This window comes from Mesoplodon mirus, assembly GCF_964341445.2.
Source record: "Mesoplodon mirus genome assembly, chromosome: 6".
Taxonomy (NCBI): Eukaryota; Metazoa; Chordata; class Mammalia; order Artiodactyla; family Ziphiidae; genus Mesoplodon; species Mesoplodon mirus.
In genome coordinates this window covers 134028127-134052304 of record NC_138982.1, presented here as the reverse complement: position 1 = coordinate 134052304, position 24178 = coordinate 134028127, and the positions used below count along the sequence as shown (strand labels likewise).

General features: G+C 43.1%; 1 protein-coding gene across 1 annotated transcript in view; it reads left to right on the top strand.

Annotated features, from left to right (window-relative positions):
- Positions 1-24178, top strand: part of TIAM1 (TIAM Rac1 associated GEF 1) — a gene marked incomplete at its 5' end in the record, with an annotated part of 515782 nt that overhangs the window by 19977 nt on the left and 471627 nt on the right. Inside the window, one exon of the mRNA XM_082624561.1 lies at positions 1089-1199. The remainder of the gene's footprint in view (positions 1-1088; positions 1200-24178) is intronic.

The following is a 24178-nucleotide window of genomic DNA, read 5'->3' as shown; positions in this document are numbered from 1 at the left end:
AACTGGAGTTGTGGAAGCCCAAGATGCTGGGAAATCCCCTTCAGGGAGGCCAGAATGGCCGGTGCGACGGGAAGTCATATTTTGACTGAGTCACATTCACACTGAAGACACAGAGAAAGAGTCAGCCATGAAATTGATGGTTGAACAGATCAGGTGTCTGGGATGAATCCGCAGACCTCCAGATTTGGAAGACTGTAACAGACCCCCGTCTGGGAATGTCAGCTGAAGCCCCAGACCAAGGATATAATTGAGGGAGTTCCCTGATGGCCTAGCGGTTAGGATTCTGGGCTTTCACTGCCGTGGCCTGGGTTCAGTCCCTGATCAGGGAACTGAGATCCTGTAAGCCACAAGGCGTGGCCAAAAAAAAAAAAAAAAGGAAAAAAGAAAGAAAACATCTGTCTGTGGCCCCGGCATCCTATCCAAGGAAGGCTGGAGGAGCATGGAAATCCTGAGAAGGACACTGGGTGGGCTGGAGGACCCTCGAGAGAAAACAAGCTCTGTCCTCCTCCTTCAGGATAGCCCAGTGTGTGGAGAAAGCCTGTGAGGTGAACCAGAAAGCTTTTTCTCCTCCCTCCCAGCCCCCCTCGCCACGCCACCCCCAATCCCCTGCTCCCTCAGGTCTGAATTTGTCTTCCTTTCCTCTCCTCTCCCCCATCCCTAACTAGTAAGGCTTGGCGGCCTCCTCTCAATTGACCTTTGTCTGATTTGGAGGTGGAAGATTTTTGCAAGTGTCAACAACAGTCCCACAGTGAATAAAGATGTGAACTTCCCCCTTTTGTACAAATTGCAAGGCAATCTTCATTGTAACATTACTTCAACTGGGAAATGTAATTCGATAGAGGTTTGTTAATCTTTCAGATTCCCTTTTTTTTTTTTTTCTTTTTAAAATTATTTGTTGCCCAGACTGAAAATTGGCACCACCTATGGGTTCTGTATGCAATCAAATCAGAAATGATACTGAGGCCAGCTGGGCCTGACGCAAGAGCCTAGTGGGGTTAAACTGACATTTTTCTTCCATATTTGATGAGTAGAGAAAAACACTGGATGTGAATTCTCAATAACCAGAGGCCACTGTACTTTTCTTGCAGACTGGCTGTTGCTGTCCGTTTCCCAGTCCTGCTGTTCAGCCGAGTGGGATCCTTCTTCATGCCAGTCATGTGGGCGCAGAGGCTGGACTCTTCCTCCAGGGTCATGAGCAGGTACCCTCACTTGTATGAATGTATCACAAGGAAAGGGCATTGTGTAATAAAGAATTTATCCTTGCCCAAAGAGAGATCTGCTCTTTGCCCTCAGCTCCCCACCCAGAGGTGATCTCTAAGCCCTTAGGCTCTCCTGCCTGATAAGAGTGCCTTTGGAACCAAATGTAGGTCCACTTGCCCACGGGCAGTAAAGCCAATCTACTGACACCAGGTTGCGGTGAAGGAAAGTGCAGCGTTTATTGTAAGGCACCAGACAAAGAGTCCAGTGCAGCTAATGCTCAAAACACTTGCGCTCAGGGAGGTGTTTTAAAAGGCAAAGTGAGGGAGGGGAGTCCCAGGGTGTGTGATCAGCTCATGCACTGCTCTCTGATTGGTTGATGGCGAGTGGTGGTAACTTTATGAGTCCTTAGGCGCCAGGAGGTCTAGGGGCCATGTGCTCATGGGCATCATGTAGTTCACTTTTTCCATTTGGTGGTGGTTTTAGCATCTGTAAAACAACTCAGGAAATGTGCACCAGATACTGTTATCTAGGCGCTTCAGAGAAGAGCTAAAGCAGAGGACATGGGGGGAGGGGTGTGTCCCCGGCAGGCCCCACAGTGTCCTGATCAGTTACATTTGTTTACCCGGACGCTGAGTAGGAGCCTCTCCCGACTGCACCGTATTTGTCTCTTCTCTTGGCTGGTTTTCACCTGTATCTTTTTGCTGTAATAAAGGGTAACTGTGAATATCATAGCTTTCAGCAAGTTCTGAGGGTCCTTCTAGTGAGTCACTGAACTTGGCGGCGGTTGTGGGGACCCTGAGCTGGCCTCTGGTGTCAGAAGTGAGAGTAGTCTTGGGGACAGTTCCCTAACTTTGCAGGCACGGACTAGGACTCTATGCTCATGGTCTCTGGACTGGACTCTCCTCTCACTGGCTGGGTGAGCTGCTTCGTCTCTCCAAGCCCCTTTGCCTCAGCACTCAGCAGGGAGGATTATCTGTACCCTCTGGGGGAGGTTGCTGTGGAGGCCGAGATGGGAGTGAGAAGGCGGGCTGTGCAAGTTGTCCGGCTGCACGGAAATGCGCCCACTTGGTGCCGGTGGACTGAGTGCCCTCTCACGTTTGGGCACGTTTGACGATGATGATGATTGTAGTGAGGACCCCATTCCTATAGTCTGACTGGCCTCATCTGTCTAGACAGGGAGGAGAGAGGGGCTGGGGCCAAAGAATAAGCACCTGGAGCCCGAATGGAAGCCATTTCTGTAAAATAAGGTCTTAGGAGCCACTTATTGGAAGTGGTGGAGGGGTGCAACCTCTCTGCACACGATGAGACACACCTAAGTGACAGTGCACCTGTCATTCATCAGAAGAGCAGAAACTCAATATCTTGACAGACCACTCTGTGGCGAGGCTGGAAGTGGGCACTACAAAATGGTCCAACCTCTGCTGATGGGAATTGAGCAATAGCTAAGAAAATTACAGAGCATTTACCCTTTGACCTAGAAATAGCACTTCTGGGTACTACCCTCAGTTACCTCTAGCAATACAAAAAAAGTTGTGATGGTTATTTATTACAGCATAATTTGTAATTCAGAATATTTTAAACAACCTAAATGTCCATATGTAAGAAATTGTTTGAATAAATTACAGCATGTCCACACAATGAAGTAGCACATGGCTATAAAAACCAACAAGGAAGAACTCTATGAACTGATACAGAGTGATATCCAGATATATAGTTACATGCAAAAAACAAACAATCAAACAAAAATCAAAGTTCACCAAGATGATTATAGATGTAATAACACCTTGAGTAAAAAAGAATCTGTGAATCAGAATGATATCGAAGAACAAATAAACAGGAAGAGTGAAGAAAGCTCTTCTTTCATTATAAGGGAAAGTAAAATGCCAACTAAAATGCCATAATAAATGTAGAGGGACTAATACAAGTAGAAAACCAAGTCACCATTTTTCACCCATCCTAGCAAATCATCGCTATAATCATTGATTCAGGCTCGAATCATAATGGATGCTAAAATTACTGGGTTACATTTTGTTGGGGAAAGGATACTTATAACATGCACGCAATCTTAAAGCTGTCCCCCCAGATTGCTTATCAGTTACATACTTACCAGAGGACACCTTAGTTAAGAGATTTAAATCAACATCTCCAATAATAGGACAAACTGGTGACATGCCTCCTGATGGATGCACTGAAAAGACCACAACATCACAGATATTGTTTTCCTGCCAAAAATGCACAAGCTGAACAAAATCACGAGGAGACAATTATATAGACCCAAGCAGAGGACATTCTACAAAATAAGGGCCTGTACTCTCCAAAAATGTCAATGTCATGAAAGGTAAAGAAAGGCCTGGGAAATGTTTCAGATTTTAAAATACTAAAGACTACATCCAAATTTAAAACTTTTGTGTACCAAAGGATACTATCAACTGAGTGAAAAGGCAACCTATGGAATGGGAGAAAATATTTTCAATTTATGTATCTTATATGAGATTAATATACAGAATATATGAAGAACTCCTGCAACTCAAAAACAGCATCAAAAAACAATGCACTAGGGCTTCCCTGGTGGCGCAGTGGTTGAGAGTCCACCTGCCGATGCAGGGGACACGGGTTCGTGCCCCGGTCCGGGAAGATCCCACATGCCGCGGAGCGGCTGGGCCAGTGAGCCATGGCCTCTGAGCCTGCATGTCCGGAGCCTGTGCTCCACAATGGGAGAGGCCACAACAGTGAGAGGCCCGCGTACCGCAAAAAAAAAACCCAAAAAACAATGCACTTAAAAAATGAGCAAAGGACTTGAAGAGACGTTTCTCCAAAGAAGTTATAAAATGGCCAATGAGCACATGAAAAGGTGCCCGACATCACTAATCACTAGGGAAATCTGAATCAAAACCACAGCACACAGCACAGGAGGTGAATCTCAAAACTATTATGCTGAGTGAAAGAAGTCAGACACAGAGGTTTACATCCTGAGATGACTCCATTCAGAGGAAATTCTAGAAAAGGCAAAGCCATAGGGACAGAAAGCAGATCAGTAGTACCTGGTGGTCCAGATGGGGGCGGTGATGAGAGCAACGCGGCAGGAGGGAACTTCTAGGGGTGATGAAAGAGTTCTGAAAGGAGCATAGCAGTCGCAGGACTGTGTATTTACAAAATTCATGGACCTCTCGACTAAAAATGGGAGGTATATGTATATCAGTAAAGCTATAAAATAATAATAATGAGGAGGAAGAGAAGGTCTTGAAAAAACCACATCTCAGACTGAACTCTGCCACATGCACTCGTGAGCAGGCTGACCCAGCAACCCTTAGACGCCTCTTCTGGAAGTCCATGTAGTCCGGGCTGTAGGGCCTCAGCCTCCAAACCCTCTCTCTCTGAAAGGTTCACTCAGGGCAGATGCAGTGATTACAGTTCCGGTGTCAGGTCTCGGGACTCAGGAACAGATGCCTCCAGTGAGCACCTGCATATGGGGGTGGTTCAGAATCCTAAACCCCGGGTGCCATTCAGAGAAGTCCAGGCCACAGGACTGGCTGGATTCTTATCCCCTGCTCAAACCTGGGGGGCCTGCACAGGAAGCCCAGCTAATCCCCACATCTGAGCGCCATGACTACACGATGAAAACTAATTTCTACCGTGCATTAGCTAATTAGCAGAGACTCTGATGTTGATCAGAGATAAAAGTAGCTGAGGGGCTTCCCTGGTGGCGCAGTGGTTAAGAATCCATCTGCCAATGCAGGGGACACGGGTTCAAATCCTGGTCCGGGAAGATCCCACACACCGCGGAGCAGCTAAGCCTGTGCGCCACAACTACTGAGCCTGCGTGCCTAGAGCCCGCGAACCACAACTACTGAGCCTGTGTGCCACAACTACTGAAGCCCGTGTGCCTAGAGCCCGTGCTCTGCAACAAGAGAAGACACTGCAATGAGAAACTCGCGCACCGCAGTGAAGAGTAGTCCCCGCTCGCCACAACTAGAGAAAGCCCACGCGCAGCAACGAAGACCCAAAGCAGCCAAAAATAAATAATAAATAAAATAAATAAATTTTTTTTAAAAGTAGCTGAAGCGTTTGTAACAGCTGACTCGATGGTGGGCTTTTTAATTGCTTTTAACTCTGTATTTTGGAAAAAAGTCAAACCCACAAAAATGTTGCAATAATGGCACAGTGAACTTCTTTATACCTTTCATCCAGATTCACCAGTTGTTAGATTTTTGTCTCATTTGCTCATGAACCCTCTCTCTTTCTCCCTCCATATATGTATATATTTATATATATACATCTATACAGAAATATATGTATATATTTGTGTATAGATATATATGTATATATGCACCTGATATTTGTACCTATTTATCTATCTAATATATAAAGAGACTTTTGCTGAACCATTAAGTCTAATATGTCCCCTTCGCCTCTAAATAATACAGGGTATATCTCCTAAGAACAAAGACATTCTCTTACATAATCTCAGGAAAATCGTCAAATTCAAGAAATTAATATTAATACAATATTATTGTGTAATACATTTTCCATGTTTGGATTTTACCAGTTGTCCCAATAATATCCTTTATAAACCTTTGTTTTCAAGCTGGGCTCCAGTCACGGGTTAAGCAAGACATTTCATTGTCAACTTCTTTAATCTCCTATAATCTGGAACAGTTCCTCAGCCTTTCTTTGTCATGACATGGACATTTTTGAAGAGAAGAGGTACACAACTGTGTATAGGGTGCCTCGATTTGGGTTTATCTGATTATTTACTTGAGATTATTCTGGTTACACATTTTGCGTCTGGAGTGACTTGATCTCAGTGTGTCCTATTACTAATATTTTGAAATGTTGGACACTTGCGGTGGTCATTTACATTATGATGTCTGGGATAGTTCCCCGCTATAAAGGTATTTTTCCCTCTGTACAATTAATAACTCAGCTGTAGGCAGATACTGGGAGCCTAGGTGAATCTCCTTCTCCCAAACTAACTCACCCAAAAGAATCAGTTAGTAAACTTGGGCCTTTCAAAGAAAATGAATCTCGGGCTTCCCTGGTGGCACAGTGGTTGAGAGTCTGCCTGCCGATTCAGGGGACACGAGTTCGTGCCCCGGTCTGGGAAGATCCCACATGCCGTGGAGCGGCTGGGCCCGTGAGCCATGGCCGCTGAGCCTGCACGTCCAGAGCCTGTGCTCTCAACGGGAGAGGCCACAACAGTGAGAGGCCCGCGTACCGAAAAAAAAAAAAAAAAAGAGGACAGCGCCTTTCACAGCCATAATTCCTTTGTCACACATCAGAAAATTAACTCCCTAATACCATTTTGCGCACAGCACATATTCGAATTTTCCCAGTTGTCCTTAAAAAACCACTTTATTACAGTTGGTTTGTTTGAGTTAATGTAGGACAATTCCCTGCTTTTCCTGCGTTAAATGCCGGTGTCTTATTGAGAAAGCCAAATCAGTTTTCCTGCAAAATGTCCCACATTTTAGATTTGGTTGGTTGCTCCCTCATGGGGTCATTTAACCTCTCTCCTTTACTTCCTGTCACCTGGAATTTAGACCTAAACTCCTGCTCAGACTTAACAAAAATATTAAACAAAATATTAACAAAAATATTAAATATTTAAGTAAGAATACTTCAGTGTAGTGTCTTGTGCTTTGTATTTCAACACATCAGGATGCTCAAAATATCCAGTTGCCCCATTACTAATGATGCTAAGATTTGGTGAGTTCTGGTGATGAGAGCCTGATCCCTCCTGGAAGAATTGTGTTTCCCTCTTTCAACCAGCAAGTGTCCTCTGGCATGACACTTGACACTCTATCCCCCATCAGTCTTTCATCCAAAGGTTTTCTCATCTATTGATTAATGTGGCCTGAATCAATTATTTTATCAGAGTTTGCAAAATGGTGATTTTATACTATGATTTTTCCACATTAATTAGCTGGTATTGAAACAGAACAGGACCCTATGGTCCTTGCCCCTCCCCATGTCCTCAGCCTGCCTTTTGTCTGTGAAAAAACTTTAGCCAAAGAATAAGTTTGATCAGAGAAGTGAGAAAATGCAGAAACAAAGGAAAACAGTCCAACAAGACTAAATAATAATAATTTAGTCATTAAGCATAGTCAAGGACCATTAGTTCCTTCTCAAGGGCCACTAGTTCCTTCTCAAGGGCTATAGATGATATTCTGAGCCATATCCTGTGAGCTGTCTTATAGATACTGAAACTCCTACCAGGTGGGAGAAGTTAACTACGTGATGACCAGACTGTAGCCACGACGTAAGCTGCCACAATTCCAAGAACTGGCCTCAAGGAAATGGGAACAAACCGACCCTGGAACTGAAGATTAACTGTACTTAAAACAATCAGGATGACGCTGGTCAGACCATCGATGACCAATTTCAAGATGACCGTCAGAGCTGACTGTGCTGTTTCTGCACGTAGCCCTCTCCCTCCGTCTATGAAAGCTCTTGCCCCCTGATTGTCATTTGTAGGGGGAGTCGGCCTTTGGACAGGAGTCCGCCCCACCTCTGTTGCTGACATCCAAAATAAAGCAAACTTTCCTTTCCACCAACTTTGCCTCTTTATTGGCTTTTGAGCAGCGAGCACCTGGACCCCACTTTCGGTTACAGTATCCTTCTGGAAAACAGAGCCCTTTCTCATCGTTCAGGCCTATTTGGTCACCCTGAAATATAGTTCCTAAAGTGAAGGCAAGATAATTATTCAGTTATTTCCCTTCAATGATCATTTTTCAGAGTAAGTAAGTTACCTCCAGTGGTGACAAATGCATTCTTCTTGGGGAGGAACTTCCTCTTTTGGTTGAATATCATAATGAGTTCATGGTTTAGGGGAGCAGATGTTTTAGGTCTCATTCTAGGGTTGCAAATAAAAATAGGATTACAGTCAGACCTCTATAGCCTCAGGTTCTGCATCTGTGGATTCAAATAACCATGGACCAAAAATATTCCCCCAAAAAAGAAAATTCCAAAAAGTTCCAAAAATCAAAACTTGAATTTGCTGTGTGGCAGCAACTAGCATTTACATTGTACTTATGACTATTTACACAGTATTTACATTGTATTAAGTATTATAAGTAATCTAAAGATGATTTAAAGTATACGGGAGGGTGTGGGTAGCTTATATGCAAATGCTACGCCATTTTGTATAAGGGATTTGAGCATCCTTGGATTCTAGTATCTGCTGAGGGTCCTGAAACCAATCTCCTGCAAGTACAAAGGGACAGCTGTATTTTTGTTTTGCTTTTACCTTGTTAACTCATAATTTCCTGTTTTATCCATGTTGCAGTATGAAACAGTTTTATTTTAACTGGTGAGCACTACACTTTAAACTTTCGACTACTACACTTTAATTATAAGTCCCCTTGGGTTGGGCACCAAGGTTACTGCCAGTACTTTGTGTGAGGGTTAATTTATTTAAAAAAAAAAAATATATATATATATATATTTATTTATTTATTTATTTATGGCTATGTTGGGTCTTTGTTGCTGCGCGTGGGCTTTCTCTAGTTGTGGCGAGCAGGGGCTACTCTTCGTTGCTGTGTTGGGCTTCTCATTGCGGTGGCTTCTCTTGTTGCAGAGCACGGGCTCTAGGCACGTGGGCTTCAGTAGTTGTGGCACATGGGCTCAGTAGTTGTGGCTCACTGGCTCTAGAGTGCAGGCTCAGTAGTTGTGGCACACAGGCTTAGTTGCTCTGCGGCATGTGGGATCTTCCCGGACCAGGGCTCGAACCTGTGTCCCCTGAATTGGCAGGTGGATTCTTAACCATTGTGCCACCAGGGAAGCCCAGAGGGTTAATTTTATGTGTCAACTCGTCTGGGCCAGAAGGTGCCCAGACATTTAGTCAAACATAATTCTGGGTTAGTCTGTGGGGTGTTTTGGATGAGATTACCATTCGAATTGGTAAACTGAGTAAAGGAGATTGCCCTCCCTAGTGTGGGTGAGCATCATCCAGTCAGTTGAAGACCTGAATAGAACAAAACGGCTGAATGAGGGGGAACTTCCCCCTGAGTGCTTGAGCTGGGACGTCGGTCTTCTCCTGCCCTCACCTGCAACATCCGACAGCGGCTCTCCTGGGTCTTAGGCTTTTGTCCCCATGCTGAGCCACAGCCACCCTCTGCCTCCACAGGAGACCCTTAATACCAGCAGGTAGGTCTGGCCCAGGCTCTTATGAGGCCACTGCTTTTTCCCCTGGGTCCTGGTGCACACGAGACCTTGTGTGCACCCTCCAAGAGTGGAGTCTCTGTTTCCCCCAGTCCTGCGGAATTCCTGCAATCAAGCCCGGCTGGCCTTCAAAGCCACATGCTCTGGGGGCTCCTCCTCCCGAGGCCAGACCCCAGGCTGGGAAAGCTGAGATGAGGATAAGGACTTTCACTGCTGTGGGAAAACCTCTGCAGTATAATCATTTTCCAGTCTGTGGGTCACCCACCTGGCGGGTATGGGATTTGATTTTATCGTGATTATGCCCCTCCTACCGTCTCACTGTGGCTTCTTCTTTGTCTTTGGATATAGGATATCTTTTCTGGTAGGTTCCAGTGATTTTTTGGTCCGTGGTTGTTCAGCAGTTAGTTGTGATTTATTTTTTTTTTTTTTTTCTGTGGTACACAGGCCTCTCACTGTTGTGACCTCTCCCGTTGTGGAGCACAGGCTCCGGACGCGCAGGCTCAGCGGCCATGGCTCACGGGCCCAGCCGCTCCGTGGCATGTGGGATCTTCCCCGACCAGGGCACGAACCCGTGTCCCCTGCATCGGCAGGCGGACCCTCAACCACTGCGCCACCAGGGAAGCCCCTGTTTGTGATTTTGATGTTGTCGTGGGGTGGCCTCCTGCCCTTCTGCTCCACCGTCTTGTCTCCCGGGTCTTAGGCTACACCTTCCTCATCAGCTCTCCTGGGTCACCAGCTTGCTCAGTGCAGACCTTGAGACTTGTCAGCCTCCATAATCACGTGAGCCAGTTCCTTACAGTAAACACACATATACGTCTTACTGGTTCTGCTTCTCTGGAAAACTCTACTTCACTTTGCTACCAGGATGTACCTTCTCATAGATATTTCTCTGTGCCGCTGTACAAAACGAACTTGATATGTGATGGGGCACCTGCACACTTAACTCCTCAGTGTTCTGAGGCACTCGCCTCCAGACTGAATGAACTTGGTTACACACCCGCAGCTGTGCACAGGGGTCTCTCTGAGTCCCCACATCCTCACTGACACTTAATTTTCAGTTTTTAAATTTACAGCATCTCCTTTCTGCCCTGCAGCCTTAGTGGCTTCCTACCTCACTCAGCAGTAAGTCCACAGGAACCCACGAGTCCCACCCGCACCTTCCCACCACCAGCTCTCTGCCCCTCCACCTCTTACGCTCTGGCTATTCCTGAGTTACATCCTTTCCTAATAAACCAGTCATCTACTAAGACTACAGATGTTTATAATTTCCAGATTCAGATCTTGCACTGAAACATATTTTTGTAATTGGACTTAGTTTTCAATATCCGGAAATGTATCCAGGCACTGAGACAACCGAAGAATAAACGTGCAAGAAGTACAGCAATTATAAACCACAGAAATGGATATCATGCATGATTAGTTTCGTTTTGCCACCATATAACTGAGTTTTTAAAATAAAACCTTGGGGACTTCCCTGGTGGTCCAGTGGTTAAGACTCTGTTTTCCCAACACGTGGGGCATGGGTTAGATCCCTGGTTGGGGAACTAAGATTCCGCATGCCGCCTGGCGGGGCAATACATTAAAATGAAAGGAAACGAAATGAAATGAAATGAAAAAACAGAAGTCTCTGTATTACTTATGTGTTGCTGCTGTCGACTGAAAAAAAAAAAGCACAAGCTCAAAGTTGAGAATTATGTTTTATTTGGCAGTCTTTCTCAGGACTTCAAGCCCGGGAGGCAGCTTCTCGGATAGCTCTGAGGGTCTGGTCCGAAGAGGTGAGGGAGGAGCCAGGATAGATAGGAGTTTTTGCAACAAAGACCAGTCAGTTGGAACATCAAAAGATTACTGTTAATTAAAGAAAACCAGACATCTCAAGTTAAAACACTGAACGCTTTTCTCTATATGGGAAGATGCAGGAGTCTGTGCTCACTGAAATCATTCCTTAGAGATGCACCTCAGCTATCTAGGACCAGTATCCTGTGCTTTCCCACCCTGAGTCCCCTCGGGGTGCGCCACTCGGGGGAGCTAGTGGCTGAGGGCTTGCTGGTGGGCAGCACGTCTGTCTCCATCCTGAATCCTCTCAGGGCTCACTGTAGGGGCTGCTGTAGTGGCTTGACAGCTGCGGCATCCTTTGTTGGCAGGCAACATTTTTTCATTCCCAGTGCTAACGAGTCACCTCATCTGTAATGGCTTAAAACAGCAACAGTCGTTTATTATCTCTCATGATTTCTGTGGCTCAGGATTTCAAGAGTTGCTTGTGAGGCATTTCTGGCTTAAGATCCCTCTTAGGCTGGGCCTTGACCGGAGCTACAGGGTGTGCTTCCATGGTGGCTCCCTCACTCGGCTGCAAGGTGGAACAGCCTCAGCACCTCTGCACATGGGCCTCTACACAGGACTGCTCGAGTGTCCTCACAGCATGGCGGCTGGCTTCCCTCAGAGCCAGTGATCCAAGAGAGCAAAGCAGAGCAGCAATATATTTTATGATCTAGCCATGGAAGCCACGTACCACCATGTTCACAGTATTCTATTGATCACATAGGTTGGCCCAGGGTAGGAGGGGACTAGGACAGCAGGAGGCAAGGATCATAGGGTCCATCCTAGAAGCTGGCTACCACAGCTTCATATTAATATAAAAACGTCACCAGAGTTAAATTAGACCTCTGATGATAACTCCAGAACTACTAAAAGAAAAAAGAAAAAAAGAAAACTTAGCTTCATACAAAGAGGTTTGAGAAGAAAACTAACAGGACATTTATCAGAATTTTCCAATCTCTTTTGGTATGCACAGAACTACACTTGAAATTTTCTTTAGACTCAAATGAGAGAAGATAAGAAGAATGAAGTTGTGTCTTCCCATTGAATACCTGTATCGTCTGTGTATTTTATGTCTCATGTGAGATGTACGTACCATAAAAACTAGATGGCTACTAGGAATCATGGCCAAACTCTTTTGCCAGTGTTATGAAAATAAATAAACATTAAGGATATTATTTTTTAGTATAAGCATAATTACTTTTTCATCTCTATAAACGTTGTTTATATGCTAAAAGTAGATTCCATTTGTGATTTTTCAGTAGTATATGAAGTGATGGGGCTTCTGTTCACCAGGAGGTCAACTGTTTCATTTTCTTTATTTTTTCGAAGCATTTTAATTTAGACTGATGGTTGTAAGAGTCCAGTCTGCAGTGGGTTTTTTTCAATTTTTTTTTTTAATATTTTTGCTTCCTTGTACATTTTTTTTGTTATTGTTGTTTTGTTTTTTTTTATTTAACAAATTTAATCAGTTATACATACACATATGTTCCCATATCCCCTCCCTTTTGCGTCTCCCTCCCGCCCTCCCTATCCCACCCCTCCAGGCGGTCACAAAGCACCGAGCTGATCTCCCTGTGCTATGCGGCTGCTTCCCACTAGCTATCTACCTTACATTTGGTAGTGTATATATGTCCATGCCGCTCTTTCGCTTTATCACAGCTTACCCTTCCCCCTCCCCATATCCTCAAGTCCATTCTCTAGTAGATCTGTGTCTTTATTCCTATCTTACCCCTATGTTCTTCATGACATTTTTTTTCTTAAATTCCATATATATGCGGTACGCAGGCCTCTCACTGTTGTGGCCTCTCCCGTTGCGGAGCACAGGGTCCGGACACGCAGGCTCAGCGGCCATGGCTCACGGGCCCAGCCGCTCCGCGGCATGTGGGATCTTCCCGGACCGGGGCACGAACCTGTGTCCCCTGCATCAGCAGGCGGACTCTCAACCACTGCGCCACCAGGGAAGCCCCAGTCTGCAGTTTTTAAGACAGACTTTCCATGGGTCTGCCTATGCTGGCATTTTTGTGTCAAGATTGGAGAGGTCTCTTTCACATTTCTATCCAAACTGAAATTATTGATGATTCCTTTGGGGACAGTTATAAAGAGGGCTTGTAATGCAAAATCAGGCCACTTTAATAGTGCACCATAGTCTCAGGAAATTTGTTCAGTAAATCTGACATCAGCCCAGACCATCACTCTTAATGTAAAGTCACATCCAACATACATTTACATATAACTCACATGAAATCAATTATATATGCATATTGGGGACAGGGGCAAGGAGAGAAAGAGAGACAGAGAGAATATGAATTTACATCATGAAGATTTTTGCCTGCTATTCCCATCAATAAGTTTATAGCCTAGAGTAGGAGGAAGATTGGAGATTTGAATCAAATATTCCTTCACAAGATCTCAGTTTCTAGGTAACTCTCATGGTGTGAGGATCTCACTTTGTGAATGTGATTCTACTATTTTAAGTATATATTTCTTTTGTCTATAATAAGGCCCTGAATACCCAAGCAATTACTTCAGCTGATGCTCAGTTGAAAACAAAGACACAGAAACAGCAATTTGCTCATTTCTGGGGTCAGGGCAAAGGGCTGTTGTGGACAGCCAATATATCCCTCATTAACATACTGTGTAAAGATGGTCCCTAATTAAGAACTTAAGATTCATGAGAGTAATCTTCGCAATACTAAATTCCAGCCTTTTATATAGCTCTTAAAACTAAGTTCCTGAGAAAGCAGACCGCTGTTTTTATCCTGCAAAATGGGTGTATCAGTCAGAGTTCTCCAGAGACATAGAACCAATAGGATGTGTATATATGTATGTAGGTATTTATGTGTGGGTGTGCGTGTGTGGGTGTGATATACATAAGACAGACTGATTTTAAGAAATTGGCTTATTTGGGAGGTTATTTTTAAACATTTATTTATTTAACTTTTTATTATTTTTTTTAAGGTTTTTTTCTTTTTTTTTCTTTTTTTTATCAACTTATTTTATTTATTTTTGCTGTGTTGGGTCTTCTTTCTGTGCGAGGGCCTTCTCTAGCTGTGGCAAATGGGGGCCACTCTTCATCGCGGTGCGTGGGCCTCTCTTGTTGCGGAGCACAGTCTCCAGACGTGCAGGCTCAGTAGTTGTGGCTCATGGGCCTAGTTGCTCCACGGCATGTGGGATCCTCCCAGACCAGGGCTCGAACCCGTGTCCCCTGCATTGGTAGGCAGATTCTCAACCACTGCACCACCAGGGAAGCCCTTTTTATTATTTTTTAATTGAAGTATAGTTGATTTACAATATCATGTTAGTTTCAGGTGTATAGCACAGTTGATTCATATATATATATATTTTTTTTTCAGATTCTTTTCCCTTATAGGTTATTACAAAATACTGAGTACAGTTCCCTGTGCTATACAGTTATACACTAGGTCCTTGTTGGTTATCGATTTTTTAAAATATTTATTTATTTATTTGGCTGCACTGGGTCAGTTGCAGCACGTGGGATCTTCTTTGTGGCATGCGGGATCTTTTTGTAGTTGCGGCATGGGGATCTTTAGTTGCAGCATGCAGGATCTAGTTCCCTAACCAGGGATCAAACCCGGCCCCACTGCATTGGGAAAGCAGAGTCTTAACCACTGGACCACCAGGGAAGTCCCGGTTATCTATTTTATGTATAGTAACGTGTATATGTTAATCCCAACCTCCTAATTTATCCCTCTCTCTGTCCCCCTTTCCCCTTTGGTAATCATAAGTTTGTTTTCAGTGTCTGTGAGTCTCTTTCTGTTTTGAAATAAGTCCTTTTTTTTTTTTTTTTTAGATTTCACATATAAGTGATATCATATGTTATTTGTCTTTCTCTGTCTGGCTTACTTCATTTAGTACGATACTCTCTAGGTCCATCCATATTGCTCCAAATGGCATTATTTCATTCTTTTTTATGGCAGAGTAATATTCCATTGTGTATATATACCACATCTTCTTTATCCATTCATCCATCAATGGATATTTAGGTTGCTTCCATGTCTTGGCTATTGTAAATAGTGCCACAATGAACACCGGACTACATGTATCTTTTTGAATTATGGTTTTCTCCAGACATATGACCAGAAATGGGATTGCAGGATCATATGGTAACTCTAGTTTGTTTGGTTTTTTTTTTAACATCTTTATTGGAGTATAATTGCTTTACAGTGTTGTGTTACTTTCTGCTGTATAACAAAGTGAATCAGCTCTATCTATACATATATCCCCATATCCCCTCCCTCTTGCATCTCCCTCCCACCCTCCCTATCCCACCCCTCTAGGTGGTCACAAAGCACCGAGCTGATCTCCCTGTACTATGTAGCTGCTTCCCACTAGCTATCTATTTTACATTTGGTAGTGTATATATGTCCATGCCACTCTCTCACTTCGTCCCAGCTTACCCTTCCCCCTCCCCGTGTCCTCAAGTCCATTCTCTATGTCTGCATCTTTATTCCTGTCCTGCCCCTAGGTTTATCGGAACCTGTTTTTTTTTTTTTTTTTTAGATTCCATATATATGTGTTAGCATATGGAATTGTTTTTCTCTTTCTGACTTACTTCACTCTGTATGACAGACTCTAGGTCCATGCACCTCACTACAAATAACTCAATTTCGTTTCTTTTTAAGGCTGAGTAATATTCCATTGTATATATGTGCCACATCTTCTTTATCCATTCATCTGTCGATGGACACTTAGGTTGCTTCCATGTCCTGACTATTGTAAATAGAACTGCAGTGAACATTGTGCTACATGACTCTTTTTGAATTATGGTTTTCTCAGGGTGTATGCCCAGTAGTGGGATTGCTGGGTCATATGGTAGTTCTATATTTAATTTTTTAAGGAAACTCCATACTGTCCTCCATAGTGGCTGTATCAATTTACATTCCCACCAACAGTGCAAGAGTGTTCCCTTTTCTCCACACCCTCTCCAGCATTTATTGTTTGTAGATGTTTTTTAATGCTAAAAGACATTTTATTTTATTTATTTTTTAACATCTTTATTGGAGTATAATTGCTTTACAGTGGTGTGTTAGTTTCTGCTTTATAACAAAGTGAATCAGTTATACATATACATATGTCCCCATATCTCTTCCCTCTTGCATCTCCCTCCCTCCCACCCTCCCTATCCCACCCCTCTAGGTGGTCACAAAGCACAGAGCTGATCCCCCTATGCTATCCAGCTGCTTCCCTGTATATTTTTTGATGATGGCCATTCTGACTGGTGTGAGGTGATACATCATTGTAGTTTTGATTTGCATTTCTCTAATGATTAGTGATGTTGAGCATCGTTTCATGTGTTTGTTGGCAATCTGTATGTCTTCTTTGGAGAAATGTCTTTTTACATCTTCTGCCCATTTTTGGATTGGGTTGTTTGTTTTTTTGATATTGAGCTGCTTGTATATTTTGGAGATTAATCCTTTGTCAATTGCTTCGTTTGCAAATATTTTCTCCCATTCTTGTTTGTCTTTTCGTCTTGTTTATAGTTTCCTTTGCTGTGCAAGAGGTTTTAAGTTTCATTAGGTCCCATTTGTTCATTCTTGTTTTTATTTCCATTTCTGTATGAGGTGGGTCAAAAAGGATCTTGCTGTGATTTATGTCATAGGGTGTTCTGCCTATGTTTTCTTCTAAGAGTTTTTTAGTGTCTAGCATTACATTTAGGTCTTTAATCCATTTTTAGTTTATTTTTGTGTATGGTGTTAGGAAGTGTTCTAATTTCATTCTTTTACATGTAGCTCTCCAGTTTTCCCAGCACCACTTATTGAAGAGGCTGTCTTTTCTCCATTGTATATTCTTGCCTCCTTTATCAAAGATAAGGTGACCATGTGTGTGTGGGTTTATGTCTGGGCTTTCTATCCTGTTCCATTGATCTATATTTCTGTTGTTGTGCCAGTACCATACTGTCTTGATTACTGTAGGTTGTAGTATAGTCTGAAGTCAGGGAGCCTGATTCCTCCAGCTTTGTTCTTCTTTCTCAAGATTGCTTTGTCTATTCGGGGTCTTTTGTGTTTCCATACAAATTGTGAAAGTTTTTGTTCTAGTTCTGTGAAAAATGCCATTGGTAGTTTGATAGGGATTGCACTGAATCTGTAGATTGCTTTGGGTAGTATAATCATTTTCACAATGTTGATTCTTCCAATCCAAGAACATAGTATATCTCTCCATCTATTTGTATCATCTTTAATTTCTTTCACCAATGTCTTATAGTTTTCTGCCTACAGGTCTTTTGTTTCCTTAGGTAGGCTTATTCCTAGGTATTTTATTCTTTTTGTTGCAATGGTAAATGGGAGTGTTTCCTTAATTTCTCTTTCAGATTTTTCATCATTAGCGTATAGGAATGCAAGAGATTTCTGTGCATTAATTTTGTATCCTGCTTCTTTACCAAATTCATTGATTAGCTCTAGTAGTTTTCTGGTAGCATCTTTAGGATTCTCTATGTATAGTACCATGTCATCTGCAAACAGTGACAGCTTTACTTCTTCTTTTCCAATTTAGGTTCCTTTTATTTCTTTTTCTTCTCTGATTGCTGTGGCTAAAACTTCCAAAACTATGTTGAATAATACTGGTGAGAGTGGACAACCGTGTCTTGTTCCTGATCTTAGAGGAAATGGTTTCAGTTTTTCACCATTGAGAATGATGTTGGCTGTGGGTTTGTCATATATGGCCTTTATTATGTATAGGTAAGTTCCCTCTATGCCTACTTTCTGGAGAGTTTTTATCATAAATGCGTGTTGAATTTTGTCAAACGCTTTCTCTGCATCTATTGAGATGATCATATGGTTTTTATCCTTCAGTTTGTTAATATAGTGTATCACATTGATTGATTTGCATATATTGAAGAATCCTTGCATTCCTGGGATAAACCCCACTTGATCATGATGTATGATCCTTTGAGTGTGCTGTTGGATTCTGTTCCCTAGTATTTTGTTGAAGATTTTTGCATCTGTGTTCATCAGTGATATTGGCCTGTAGTTTTCTTTTTTTGTGACATCTTTGTCTGGTTTTGGTATCAGGGTGATGGTGGCCTTGTAGAATGAGTTTGGGAGGGTTCCTCCCTCTGCTATATTTTGGAAGATTTTAAGAAGGACAGGTGTTAGCTCTCCTCTAAATGTCTGATAGAATTCGCCTGTGAAGCCATCTGGTCCTGGGCTTTTGTTTGTTGGAAGATTTTTAATCATTAAAGATTTTTAATTTTTAATCACTGATTTTTCAATTTCAGTGCTTGTGATCAGTCTGTTTATATTTTCTGTTTCTTTCTGGTTCAGTCTCGGAAGGTTGTGCTTTTCTAAGAATTTGTCCATTTCTTCCAGGTTGTCCATTTTATTGGCATATAGTTGCTTTTAGTCATCTGTCATGATCCTTTGTATTTCTGCAGTGTCAGTTGTTACTTCTCCTTTTTCATTTCTATTTCTGTTGATTTGAGTCTTCTCCCTTTTTTTCTTGATAAGTCTGGCTAATGGTTTATCAATTTTTTTTTATCTTCTCAAAGAACCAGCTTTTAGTTTTATTGATCTTGGCTATTGTTTCCTTCATTTCTTTTTCATTTATTTCTGATCTGATCTTTATGATTTCTTTCCTTCTGGTAACATTGGGGGTTTTTTGTTCTTCTTTCTCTAATTGCTTCAGATGTAAGGTTAGGTTGTTTATTTGAGATTTGTCTTGGTTCTTGAGGTAGGATTGTACTGCTATAAACTTCCCTCTTAGAACTGCTTTTGCTGCATCCCATAGGTTTTGCGTCATCATGTTTTCATTGTCATTTGTATCTAGGTATTTTTTGATTTCCTCTTTGATTTCTTCAGTGATCTCTTGGTTACTTAGTAGCGTATTGTTTAGCCTCCATGTGTTTGTATTTTTTACAGTTTGTTTCCTGTAATTGATATCTAGTCTCATAGCGGTATGGTCGGAAAAGTTACTTGATACGATTTCAATTTTCTTAAATTTACCAAGGCTTGATTCGTGACCCAAGATATGCTCTATCCTAGAGAATGTTCCATGAGCACTTGAGAAGAAGGTGTATTCTGTTGTTTTTGATGGAATGTCCTATAAATAATAAGTCCATCTTATCTAATGTGTCATTTAAAGCTTGTGTTTCCTTATTTATTTTCATTTTGGATGATCTGTCCATTGGTGAAAGTGGGGTGTTAAAATCCCCTACTGTGATTGTGTTACCGTCAATTTCTCCTTTTATGGCTGTTAGCATTTGCCTTATGTGTTGAGGTGCTCCTATATTGGGTGCATAAATATTTACAATTGTTATATCTTCTTCTTGGATTGATCCCTTGATCATTATGTAGTGTCCTTCTTTGTCTCTTGTAATAGTCTTTATTTTAAAGTCTATTTTGTCTGATATGAGAATTGCTACTCCAGTTTTCTTTTGATTTCCATTTGCATGGAATATCTCTTTCCATCCCGTCACTTTCAGTCTGTATGTGTCCCTAGGTCTGAAGTGGGTCTCTTGTAGACAGCATATATATGGGTGTTGTTTTTGTATCCATTCAGCCAATCTGTGTCTTTTAGTTGGAGCATTTAATCCATTTACATTTTAGGTAATTATCGATACCTATGTTCCTATTACCATTTTCTTAATTGTTTTGGGTTTGTTTTTGTGGGTCTTTTCCTTCTCTTGTGTTTCCTGCCTAGAGAAGTTCCTTTAGCATTTGTTGTAAAGCTGGTTTGCTGGCGCTGAATTCTCTTAGCTTTTGCTTGTCTGTAAAGGTTTTAATTTTTCCATCGAATCTGAATGAGATCCTTGCTGGGTAGAGTAATCTTGTTTGTAGGTTATTCCCTTTCATCAATTTAAATATGTCCTGCCACTCCCTTCTGGCTTGCAGAGTTTCTGCTGAAAGATCAGCTGTTAACCTTATGGCAAATCCCTTGTATGTTATTTGTTGTTTTTCCCTTGCTGCTTTTAATATTTGTTCTTTGTATTTAATTTTTGATAGTTTGATTAATATATGTCTTGGCATGTTTCTCTTTGGATTTATCCTGTGTGGGACTCTGTGCACTTCCTGAACTTGGTTGACTATTTCCTTTCCCATGTTAGGGAAGTTTTCAACTATAATCTCTTCAAATATTTTCTCAGACCCTTTCTTTTTCTCTTCTTCTTCTTGGGACCCCTATGATTCGAATGTTGGTGGGTTTAATGTTGTCCCAGCGGTCTCTGAGACTGTCCTCAGTTCTTTTCATTCTTTTTTCTTTCTTCTGCTCTGCAGTAGTTATTTCCACTATTTTATCTTCCAGGTCACTTATCCATTCTTTTGCCTCAGTTATTCTGCTATTGATTCCTTCTAGAGAATTTTTAATTTCATTTATTGTGTTGTTCATCATTGTTTGCTCTTTAGTTCTTCTAGGTCCTTGTTAAACATTTCTTGTATTTTCTCTATTCTATTTCCAAGATTTTGGGTCATCTTTACTATCATTATTCTGAATTCTTTTTCAGGTAGACTGCCTATTTCCTCTTCATTTGTTAGTTATGGTGGGTTTTTACCTTGGTCCTTCATCTGCTGTGTGTTTTTCTGTCTTCTCATTTTGCTTATCTTACTGTGTTTGGGGTCTCCTTTTTGCAGGCTGCAGGTTCATAGTTCCAGTTGTTTTTTGTGTCTGCCCCCAGTGGGTGAAGTTGGTTCAGTGGCTTGTGTAGGCTTCCTGGTGGAGGGGACTGGTGTCTGTGTTCTGGTGGGTGGGGCTGGATCTTGTCTTTCTGGTGGGCAGGGCCGTGTCCGGTGGTGTGTTTTCAGGTATCTGTGAACTTATTATGACTGTAGGCAGCCTCTCTGCAAATGGGTGGGGTTGTGTTCCTGTCTTGCTAGTTGATTGGCCTGAGGCGTCCAGCACTGTAGCTTGCTGACTGTTGGGTGGAGCTGGGTCTTAGCATTGAGACCGAGGTCTCTGGGAGAGCTCTCGCTGATTGATACTACATGGGGCTGGGAGGTCTCTGGTGGTCCAATGTCCTGAGCTTGGCTCTCTCACCTCAGGGGCTCAGGCCTGACACCAAGCTGGGGCACCAAGGCCCTGTCAGCCACATGGCTCAAAAGAAAAGGTAGAAAAAAAGAAAGAAAAAAACATTTAAAAAGTTTTTTAAATTATTAAAATTTAAGAAAATAATAATAATAATAATAAAAAGGGAGCAACCAAAGCAATAAACAAATCGACCAATGATAACAAGCACTAAAAACTATACTAAGATAAACAGAAAAATCAGAAACAAATCAGTCACTGACAGCAAACCCCAAGTCTACAGTTGCTCCCAAAGTCCACTGCCTCAATTTTGGGATGATTCATTGTCTATTCAGGTATTCCAGAGATGCAGGGTACATCAAGTTGATTGTGGAGGTTTAATCTGCTGCTCCTGAGGCTGCTGGGAGAGATTTCCCTTTCTCTTCTTTGTTTGCACAGCTCCTGGGGTTCAGCTGTGGTTTTGGTCCCATCTCTGCATAGTCACCCTCAGGCATCTGTTCCCCGCCCAGACAGGAGGGGCTTAAAGCAATGGCTGACTAGAGGGCTCTGGCTCACTCAGGCGGGGGGGAGGGAGGGGTACAGATGCGGGGCGAGCCTGCGGCGGCAGAGGCCGGCGTGACGTTGCACCAGGCTGGGGCGCACCGTGCGTTCTCCCGGGGAAGTTGTCCCTGGATCACGGGACCCTGGCCGTGGCGGGCTGCACAGGCTCCTGGGAGGGGAGGTGTGGATAGTGACCTGTGCTCGCACACAGGCTTCTTGGTGGCGGCAGCAGCAGCCTTAGTGTTTCATGCCCGTCTCTGGGGTCCTCGCCGATAGCCACGGCTCGCGCCCGTCTTTGGAGGTCGTTTAGGTGGTGCTCCGCCTTCTGTGGGCACACAGGGAAGGAATCCCCTCTCCTCGCGCATCCCAAAACAATGGTCTCTTGCCTCTTCGGCAGGTCTCGACACTTCCCCGGACTCCCTCCCGGCCAGCCGTGGTGCACTAGCCCCCTTCAGGCTGTGTTCACACAGCCAACCCCAGTCCTCTCCCTGGGATGCAGCCTCCGAAGCCCGAGCCTCAGCTCCCAGCCCCCGCCCACCCCGGCGGGTGAGCAGACAAGCCTCTCCGGGCTGGTGAGTGCCGGTCTGCACTGATCCTCTGTGCGGGAATCTCTCCGCTTTGCCCTCCGCACCCTTGTTGCTGCACTCTCCTCCGTGGCCCCGAAGCTTTCCGCCTCCGCCACCTGCAGTCTCCACCCGCAAAGGGGTTTCCTAGTGTGTGGAAACCTTTCCTCCTTCACGGCTCCCTCCCAGAGGTGCAGGTCCCATCCCTATTCTTTTGTCTCTGTTTTTTCTTTTTTCTTTTGCCCTACCCAGGTACGTGGGGAGTTTCTTGCCTTTTGAGAAGTCTGAGGTCTTCTGCCAGAGTTCAGTAGGTGTTCTGTATGAGTTGTTCCACATGTAGATGTATTTTTTATGTATTTGTGGTGAGGAAGGTGATCTCCACATCTTACTCTCTGCCATCTTGAAGGCCCCCTCTCTGTGTTTAGTTTTTTAAGAAACCTCCATACTGTTCTCCATAGTGGCTGTACCAATTTACATTCCCACCAGCAGTGTAGGAGGGTTCCCTTTTGTCCACACCCTCTCCAGCATTTGTTATTTGTAGACTTTTTGATGATGGCCATTCTGACTAGTGTGAGGTGATACCTCATTGTAGTTTTGATTTGCATTTCTCTAATAATTAGTGATGTTGAGCATCTCTTCATGTAACTTCTGGCCAGCAATTGGCTCATTTGATTATGGGGGCTGGCAAGTCCTAAATACACAGGGCAGGCTGGCAGGCTAAAGACCCAGGAAAGAGTTAATGCTGCAGCCTTGAGTCTGAAATCAGGTTGGAGGCAGTATTCCTTCCTCTTCTGGGGACCTCGGTCTTTTCTCTTAAGCTCTTCGACTGGTTGATTGAGGGTCATCCACTTGTGCAGGGTAATGTATTTTACTCAAAGTCTACTGATTTAAATATTAATCACATCTAAAAAAAAAATACCTTCACAGCAACATCTAGACTGGTGGTTGACCAAACAAGTGGTACCACAGCCAAGCTGACACATGAAATTAACCATCACAATGCCTTGAAGGAAATCCAGTGAATGAACAAAATCCTAATTAATCCATTCATTGACTTCATTCCATTGTCTTTGTCATCAAGAGCAATAATTCCTTTTTGACATATAAAACTGGAATCCAGAAGATGGAGGAAAAATACCAATTCCTTTCCCTTAGAGTCATCAAGACATAGTCCTTGGAACTCTGCATGGACAATAGCTGTACCTTTAGAAGTGGGAGCAGAAGTGGAATTGGAAGAAGCCCCCAGGAGAATTCTCAACAGAACCAAAGGATGCGATGTTTGCTGACACTTCCTTACACAAGTTGACGTTTCTGGGCTGCAGAGTCAGAAAGCCCCAGGGAAGGAGCTTCTGCCAAACAGGCCAGGGAGCGCCTCCTGAGGAGGGGGTCCTGAGGCCATCCTGCGTGGAGCCTTCCGGGGAGGGGGCAAAGGGGCTGCTGAGAAACCCCATAATCAACCCTATTAAACAAATTTGATCCTTTGAAGAATGGAAAATGTAGGGAGAACTGTATTGTCTATTTATAAATTACCAACAACATCTGAGCAGAATGTGGAGCATATGGGCATTAAACAAATCAAATTTGTTTATTTATTTAATATATTACTAATTTATATAAATATATTTATTTAACTTCCTTAAGTTGCTGTGATATCATGGTGGAATCAGCCTGGCCACACTTTCTAGATCACAAGTATTTCACACCAAGCCAGGAGGAACTCTCAGCAACAAATAAAAGGTTGATTCCACCTTTGTCCTAACATCAGAGGAATTTATCTCATGTTAATGTATTTCCCCTCCATACTCACCATCTTCCTCTGAATCCATCTCCTGTTGTGCTGGCAGATGGAGAGAAGAGTGAATGCATGGCGTAGGCACACGCAGAGTCAGGCCCCCTCTCAGATCCACAGGGATCCATTTTCTCTCCTG